Source organism: Pinus tabuliformis, chromosome 1_1 (assembly GCF_031772625.1).
Source record: "Pinus tabuliformis cultivar Carrire ecotype Pingquan chromosome 1_1, CPIR1, whole genome shotgun sequence".
Taxonomy (NCBI): domain Eukaryota; kingdom Viridiplantae; phylum Streptophyta; class Pinopsida; order Pinales; family Pinaceae; genus Pinus; species Pinus tabuliformis.
The window spans coordinates 616,019,806-616,028,899 of record NC_142297.1 but is presented as its reverse complement, the minus strand read 5'-3'; the positions used below and the strand labels follow the sequence as shown (position 1 = coordinate 616,028,899).

At 38.2% G+C, this 9,094-nt stretch overlaps 1 pseudogene across 1 annotated transcript; it reads right to left on the bottom strand.

Moving 5' to 3' along the window:
• Positions 1 to 3,958: 3,958 nt before the first annotated feature.
• Positions 3,959 to 5,416, bottom strand: LOC149214802 (putative chloride channel-like protein CLC-g pseudogene; annotated as a pseudogene). The gene is made up of 2 exons (XR_016250069.1): positions 4,493 to 5,416; positions 3,959 to 4,403 (listed from the first exon to the last, which is right to left on the bottom strand). The product of XR_016250069.1 is annotated as a putative chloride channel-like protein CLC-g pseudogene (transcript).
• Positions 5,417 to 9,094: the final 3,678 nt, after the last annotated feature.

The following is a 9,094-nucleotide window of genomic DNA, read 5'->3' as shown; positions in this document are numbered from 1 at the left end:
GTAATATAAATCGCAGTATAAAAGGTCGTCGGGTCCGCAAGGGCCTTTGGAACTGTGTGGACATCTAGATCCAAAACATTATAGAGCAGAGCATAAAGGGGCGTCGGATTACAAACCCGCCGATAAGGATCGCTGATATTCCAGACCCAAAATCTATATATAGAAGGGAGCATAAGGTGCATCGGGTCCGCGGAGTGTTTGCATCGCATATTGGAGGCATTGGTACCATAGAGTCTGCTGATAGCAATTGTCGATATCGCGTCGGGGAAAAGGGCAAGGGGAAACATAAAGAGCCAATTGTATTTAAAGTAATTCTTTAGAATTACAGTCGATAGCATAAAGCCACCGATAGTGTTATTCCTCTTTAAAGCACCGATAGTGTTATAAAGTAATTCGTTTAGAATTACTGCCCGATAGGAATAAAGCCCCCTATTTCTATCAATTAGCAAGGTTTATGGGGTTCAGGGAAAAAAGATGAAGCTATTAGTTTAATGACTGATACGCATATTGAAAGAGAAAGGGAAGTTGACCCTGACATAGAGGAAATTACTGCCAGATTTGGGAAGTTATCCCTAACGCCTGCACCCACGCCATCATGAACCAAAGTTGTTAAAATTATACAACCTTGTAGAATGATCAACAATGTCAATAGCTAAAATCTGTCGAGGATCTCTTAGGTCCTTAATTACAACATCATGAGGTGAGAATTCAACGATGTTACCTTTACCTTAATGAGTTATCTGATATACAGATAGAAGGTTGCAGGATAACGTTGGAACACATAATACATCATTAAATCGACCATTGTCTAGATGAATAGTTCCAGTGCCTACAACACTAAGAGATCTATCATCACCAACATATATATTTTTGGTGTTACAATCATTTAAAGAATAAAACATGCATTTGTTTTTGGCCATGTGATAAGAAGCTCTAGAATCAATGAGCCACTCATGAGAAGAAGATACATTTAGTGCATAACCAGACCGGTATGCCTGACAACCACATGTAGAAAGCGCAATTCCTAAAGATGAAGTTGAAGTTGAAGAGTGCTTCAAATGGATGTTATGCTTCTTCATTGCTGCTTCCAAGGCTTCCATCTTCTTAAAGAATTTGGATTCTAAGTGGCCATCTCGATTACAAAAGTTACAATGTCTATCATTCTTCTTCCCTTTGTTTTTATTTGCCTTATCATTTTGTTGAAATGAATTTTCATCTTGAGACTGAAATTTCTTAGGACCCTTGTTTGGTTTAGGACCATTATTTTTAAGATACTAATTCTTAGGATTCTTTGAATTTGGTTGATGCTGAGCAGCTAAGGCTTTCTTAGAAGAGTTTCCAAGATTAAGAAGACGAAGATGTAAGAGTTTTTCTTGTTCTCTTATTAAAGAATCACAAAAGGCATCAAAAGAGGGGGGCTTGTAGTCTTGTCCTTGAGAAATAAATGCTTCTCTAATAGAATGGAAGAAAGGAAACAAACACAGGGTAGGTTGAACAATGTAAACTTTGAAACGGGAACTGATACTGTTACCCGTTTTATAGAGGTGGCAAAAAAATGACCCGATTTTCAAAAGTGGTGATGCAGAATACACATGTTTTTTTTAGAACATGGTTTTTGGAACTTTAATTTTTTTCATGTGCATTAAGTTTTAGAATGGTAGTGAATGGTAGTGATTTTCATCCTCATTTTAAAAAGTGAGTATTCTGCATCACACCCTTTTTTTAAAAGACCTTTTTTTGACTTTAAATTTTCTAGTGTGTGAAATGTAACAAATTATTTTCTAAATTTGATAGTTTTTGAAGTCGTCATTTTATTCATATTTTCTTGTTCTCTATCTTAATTTTTTTTTTTTTTAAGTGAGGTTTTTATTGTTTTGCTTTTTTAAATTAGAAAGTCGATAGTTTGAATTTTAGATAATCTACATATTTATACATCCTTAATTAATTTTTCAATCCACATGAAATAATTGTTTCTAAAAAACAACATTTTTTAACAATGGACATAAAAAGAACCATTTTTAACATAAATATAACAAAAAAACTAAACATTTTGATAATTTTTTGCCATAATTAACATGTCAAAATCACAATTTTTATACAAAAATATTAACTAAAAATGGTCAAATAATAGTTTTTTTTTATGAATTTCATGTCAAATAATAGTTTTTTTTATGAATTTCATGTCAGAGATACCATGAGAATCACCATCCTCTCTCAATTGAGCACTTTTAATGGAAAGACTCGAGGATTTGCCAAATGCCCAACATGATCTGTAGGGAAGTTGATCGAATGAATTTTGACAATATAGAAGTTTTTTCATGATTTATGAATACCTTAATAATTATACTTTATTCCTAAATCACCAAACCTTATTATTGATGAATACCTTAATAAATCATACCGATGCTTTATTTTTACTATAATAATTGGATAATCTATATACTAAAACCATTCAGTAAAAAATTACTTGCGCAAAAGAAACATAAGAAATAAACTACATTAATTTCTCAAAAGCAACCACAAAATTAAAGTGTGAAACAATGATTAAACTAAACCTTATTATTGATGAATACCTTAATAAATCATACCAATGCTTTATTTTTACTATAATGATTGGATAATCTATATACTAAAACCATTCAGTAAAAAATTACTTGCAAAAGAAACATAAGAAATAAACTACATTAATTTCTCAAAAGCAACCACAAAATTAAAGTGTGAAACAATGATTAAACTAAACATTTGAAAAGGATTTCTCATAACAAGCAATTTACTGATGTCGAGGATCTATGTCTTCTAATAGTATAGGGTCAACCTAACAAATGGTGCCCATACGATAATCGATTATGACCTTTACCTTAATATCCAATTGTATAATATTATTGAGTTGACAATATAGGAGTTGGTCTGTAGGAAAATTTATATTTAATGTGAGTTCATCTGGATGGATAGCCAAACAACACAGCCCCCTCTCATGTTTTTTTTTAAGAGTAGCCGCTGATATGTTTCTATGTGGGCTCATAAGCAGTTAAGCAACTCAATATCGTGAGAATTACCGTACTATTCCAGTTGGAATCTTCAAATAGAAATGATAATATAGGTAGAGATTTGCCAAAAACAATAATCATACCAATGCTTTATTTTTACTATAATGATTGGATAATCTATATACTAAAACCATTCAGTAAAAAATTACTTGCGCAAAAGAAACATAAGAAATAAACAACATTAATTTCTCAAAAGCAACCACAAAATTAAAGTGTGAAACAATGATAAAACTAAACATTTGAAAAGGATTTCTCATAACAAGCAATTTACTGATGTCGAGGATCTGTGTCTTCTAATAGTTTAGGTTCAACCTAACAATTCCTCAATGTGTGTTTCAGCCAATGTATTGCCACCGCCTAAGCCAAGAGAAATCCAATTCGTCTCAACAACATCATCAGAAGTAATACAAGGCTCCCTTCGTTCCCTTGTATCAACCTGAATAGATTCTTGATCTGGTTGGGGTGGAAGAAAGAACTGCAGCGGCACATTTTCAGATTCAATATCTCTTGAGTTATCATTTTGATCATCACTAGCCGCTGTATTCAAATAACCTGGAGAGCAATCCAAGGGCGGTCTATATTCAGAAATTCTCAACCCAAATAACATGTTCTCTTGCTGTTGTTGATCCATACTATATGTATTGAAAGGCGTAGGATGTACTGCAAAGATCCTACGCCTTTCAATAACAGCAAGAAATGTACATCCCTCTAAATCATCATGATCCCAGATTCGCTCAGCATTGGCATCATTTTAAGTATTTTATTGAGCAAGTCAAATATAATGCTTACCAGGAATTCACGTCCCTCCATGAATGATTCTCATTTCAAAGGGTCTTGGTTCCCGATAATCTTTGTTGAAAATTTCATGATCCATTGGATAAAAAGTGAGGATAGAACTTCATTGGATTGCTGTCAAAATGTTAATGCTAACATTGCAAACCAGAATAAGTGGTGGCAAGGCTCCATAACTACAAATAAACCAATTTTTAGGGCCTTGACATCAGAAAAGTAATAAGCATTTAGACATGTCCAAAACAATTGATTGGACAGCAAAAGAATAATAAGAATATTATATTAACAGTTGACATCTGATCCAAAACAAACCCTCCAAAAAAACCAATTTCTTCCTACAAATGATCTTTAATCCACTAGTTAGTCTAAAGCCTATGAAGAAAAGATCTCAAACAGACTTCAGAACCATCTTTTTACTATTGGAAGTGTTTTCATAATGCCGGTGAAAGCTGATAATCGAATGCGTAACCTCTTCCATCGATTTTGTTTCAAGTCAGGATACATTTCCAAAATGTACTCAGGCATAAAGTCATGCCGGGTTAATATGCCAACTATAGGAGGTCTCTGCAAAACCACAGAAATTTGGAATAAGGTAAGAGAATAATCCACTTAAACCATGTACAAACAATACAAAAATATAGAAAGATGTTTACCCCAGAAGACTTAGGGACCACACAAAGGTGGCGCAATCCAACTTGTCGAAAAAGAATCTGTGCCTTGGCCAATGACATCGTCTCCACAACAGTATACGGAGAGGTATTTGCAAATGGATGTAAATCGATAAAAATTTCCGCTTCATCCTCACTTATCTCTATCGCTTCAATGTTGAGGCCTTTACCTGATCCAGGCTTTGCAAAGTCTACCGAGGAGAACTGCTCAACAAAATCTTCACTAGCCAAATCCCTCGAGGGTAGAAATAGTTTCTTCTTTAGCAAAACAAGTAAATGTGAACGCAACACAAGACCATATAAAATAGGTGCCTCTGAGAAAGGAGGTTCATCTATCACAGGAAAACCATTGTGTTTACAGCTCTTCAAGACCTGCATAATGTTATCAACCTTTTCTATTCCAGAAAAGGTCACCAATGGGCCTCTAACAACATCAACAGCACTCAAATTCCGCATATAAGGTTCTGCATGTGGTTCAAGGAATGGCAAGCCCTTGAGGCGAACAATTTGGTCATAAACACCACTGTTAAATGCATCGACCACAGTCTTCGATATTAACAATACCAGCATAACAAGAGGAAGCATCAACAAATTATTTGTCAATTCCAAAAGAATTACACATAGTGAAATTGTCATCCTCATTGAACCCCCAAGGAAAGAAGCTGCTCCAAGAACAGCAAAAAGTCCTTGATCCAGGTCTGTAAATGATCCTAGCAAGATGCCAACAAATCGACCATAAGAGGCACCAGTTAAAATAACAGGTATGAATAGACCTGATGGTACTGCAATCCCATATGAAAAGATTGCAAGAACATATACTGCACAAAAGAACAGAAGTATTGATGACACATGAAACTCAGAATTTGTGCAGTGCCACCCCCGGGCCGCCCCGCCCCGCCCGACCAGCGGCGGGTCGATTCCGGGAATCGACCCGTCGCCGGTCGGGCGGGGCGGGGCGGCCCAGGGGTGGCGCTGCGCGCGGCGCGCCCCGCCGCCCCGCCGGACAGGCGGCAGGTCGATTCCCGGAATCGACCCGCCGTCATTCGGGAGGGGCGGGGCGGCCCGGAGGTGGCGCTACCGCGCGCAGCGCCACCCCCGGGCCGCCCCGCCCCGCCCGACCGGCGGCGGGTCGATTCCGGGAATCGACCCGTACCGGCTTCGGAGCTTGTGAGCTCTAGTTCACAAATTCTGGTTAATCTGTCCAAAAAATTTGAAAATTTTGCCCCGGAAGCACACATAAAACTAGAGCCTATGACACAAGGAGATGTAACATTGAGATAATGATACGGTGGTCGACTGTTCCTACCAGTTCACAGTGAATATTGGAGTGCGCAGCTAAGCAAACCTGTTTTGCACCACCTCATAATTATTTAACAAATTCCACAAAATTCAAATTCCAACTTGATACCGAATTCGAGTTCCAACTTAGTAACTATGACTTGAAGAGGTATCAGGGTGACTTATCATTTTCATTCCACTTGGAATAATTCGTTCCAGCACTCGGATGCTTTTTGTATGTTTTGTGTATAAAGCGAAGAGTGCTTGCATTCGTGGCAATTTTGAGGCCATCAAGTGGAAACATAAGTAAAATACATGCAATCAGATAAATCATGTGTTCATTTCTCAGCCTTTCGTGCATTACGAGCTTTCAAGAGTATGCTATGCGTTGTCTTATTTGTAAAATTCAGGGTGACATGGATTCTGGTGCATATGATAAAACCAATCATTTTAGTGTGGCAAGCGAATATTTTAATCGACGTGGACCATTATCCAAAGCCTTAGCGAAAAGGAAATCGAGGATAAAGATAGCGAGGTATCAGACATAATTGGAAAATATATCACAGCTGTGGATTAGACTGATGGGAATATACAAATGTGAGACGAATGGCATTCACATGATCAAATTCATTCACTAAGAAAACATAAGTCTCACAGTATTTGAGCATCAGTTACGTTGACCATGATACGTGGATTAGATAGATGCCGTCTCTTTACGTATTTGCTACACTAAGCAATGCATTTGAGGTTTCTTATTAACTCCATTTTGAGATATTGTTCTATCAAGGAAAATAAAAGTAACTGCAATTTGATGATGCTAAGCGTTTTTCGCTTCATATTAATATTGATATTTTTTTTTCTCGGGCTAATCTATTATATTAAAAAAGTTGAAAAAATATTTACAAAGGCTAATCTATTATATTAAAAAAGTGGAAAAAATATTTACAGAGAGGATTTAACCTCTGAGAGTGCCTCAGCAACCCTCTCACAAAAAAACCATGTCAATCTCTGAGAGTGCCTCAGCAACCCTCTCACAAAAAAACCATGTCAATCTTTCACTGGAATTACATGCAGGAACTTCATCAAAACTTGTCAGCAACATTTGAAGATTTCCACCAGAAGAAAAAGAGTAAGGTGCCAACTAGAGTTAAAGCTGTGAAGTTTCGGGCTCACAGTAGTCCCGCTGCTAGAGATCCCAAAAATCATAGTCAAAAAACAAAATTTGAAGACTGCTGGGTTACGCCTTCGGAGGCGCTCCTTGAAACTTTTCATAATCTTCGGGAGGGCCTGGCAGCAAGTCAAGCATGACCCCTTCTCCAATGTCTTCCAATTTAACTCCCGGAGGGAGCACTGGGTACAAATAGGTAGCATACTTGTCCGCGGGATCATAGGGAATTATGTTTTCTGGAGGAGGAATCTCCTTCTCTCCAGCATCGCCCTGGTCTTCCTCCTCCTGTATCATAGCATCCACCTTGAGAGTCACGTCCCCCGAGCCGCTCGTGGTTGCTCTGTCTACCTGAGAGAGATTCTGCTTCCCGGAGTCAGCTTCAGAGCTGACCTTCTCCTCATCCTCCTCAGAAAAAATCACAGTTATGAGAGCTGAGATGAGCGGCTGGTTTCGCTTGCTCTTGAATGTAAAACGAGCCGTGTGCAACGAGTTATTGAGAGAATCCCCTGATTCCTCGGACTGAGAGGAGCCGGGTGAGGCCATAGCAATTGGAGTTACACAAGGCAGTGCTGGTCTCCCCGAGACACCGCCCCGTTTAGGAGTTCCTCTTAATCTGGGGGCCATGACTAGGATAAACCACGACTGCCTATTAAACAAAGAATTCAGACAAAGACTGTAACAAAACCAACTTACACAGATATGAAGGGAGGACTGACTTTTAAACTTCACCACCCCGACACCCTGAATGTTGGATGTATGGCTGATATTCGACTCATTCCTCTGCAACACCGATGGAGCCTTATTCCCCACCACTTCGCCTTTTCCTTGGACAGAAATCAGCTTACAAACCACGGAAATCGGCTTACAGACCACAGAAATCCGCTTACAGACCACAAAAATTGGCTTACATACCACATAAATCGGCTTACAGACCACAGAGGGGATACTCGGCCATGAACAGAGACTTAAAAAGTACCTGACTGACTCATTATTGAAGACATCCCCAACCTGAACACACAGCAACTGCACATCTGTCCTTAATGCATGCAGAAGGGAATAAGTATAACAGGATGGCGACAAAGTCTGAGACCAGAACCGACCCTTACCACTGCTACCCAAAAACAGGACTCCCCACAAATATAAACACATATCGAATAATCCAGAACAGAGCAAATCCGAATTTACCAGAACAGCTAGAGCTTCGAGGACGCTCACCATATTAATTTCACCAACCCTCTGCACAGACAACGTACCTTCATTGATTACCCAGAATGAATGTCGCCGGCCTATTTTAATGGCGATTGAGCTTGCCAGCTGCGTGCCTGTTTAAATGTCAAGTTTATATATTATTATCAAAACACACTTTAAGCGGTCCAAGCAATTCATGTTCTTCCCACTATATATAGAAAAGTTGACAATGAATACAAATTTGATTACACCACACTTTGCAATCCTCCTCAACCTGAAACAATCAATCAATAAAAAGTCGAGTCCGTAGTGACTTTAAGAAATTGAATCAAGTGAACCATGGATGTATTTAAGGAATTGGTGAAGTCTAATTGAACTTGGGAACAAAGATTCCATGCTTTTCCGCGGTTTTATATCTCAGAAGTTGTCGGTCTGGTTAGCCATTCACCTCCCTTTGCAATAAGCCTATTCACCTCCCTTTGCAATAATGAATTCAATGAATTAGATTGAGTGACTAAACGATGAACTTGAGCAATTAGTCAAGTCTAACAAACCTTGCGATGAAAGTTCTCAGCCTTCGACCTGAATATGCTTATTCACCTCCTTATAGTTCTCTTTGCCCTACCTTTGGTGTTACCATTAATAGATCATCCCACATTTTATATTATATATGCCTTCATATTTCATTTAGCCTCAATTGATAAAGGTGAGGATTACTTTTTATCAATAATCCTCACTTTTCATTACACTACAGTTTTATTGATTGAAGTGGTGAGAGGCTCCATCATCAATAATTGAAGTATTATTGTCAAAGACAGGGCATGAAGACACGTAGTTGGTTTCTCTTGTTATTCGTTTTTAGCAGTAGCAATGGTATTGAATGACGGTGTAGTCAATGCAGGTAGAATCTTCAAAAGGAGGAATATTGCAACAACCCACACTAATAAAAATCC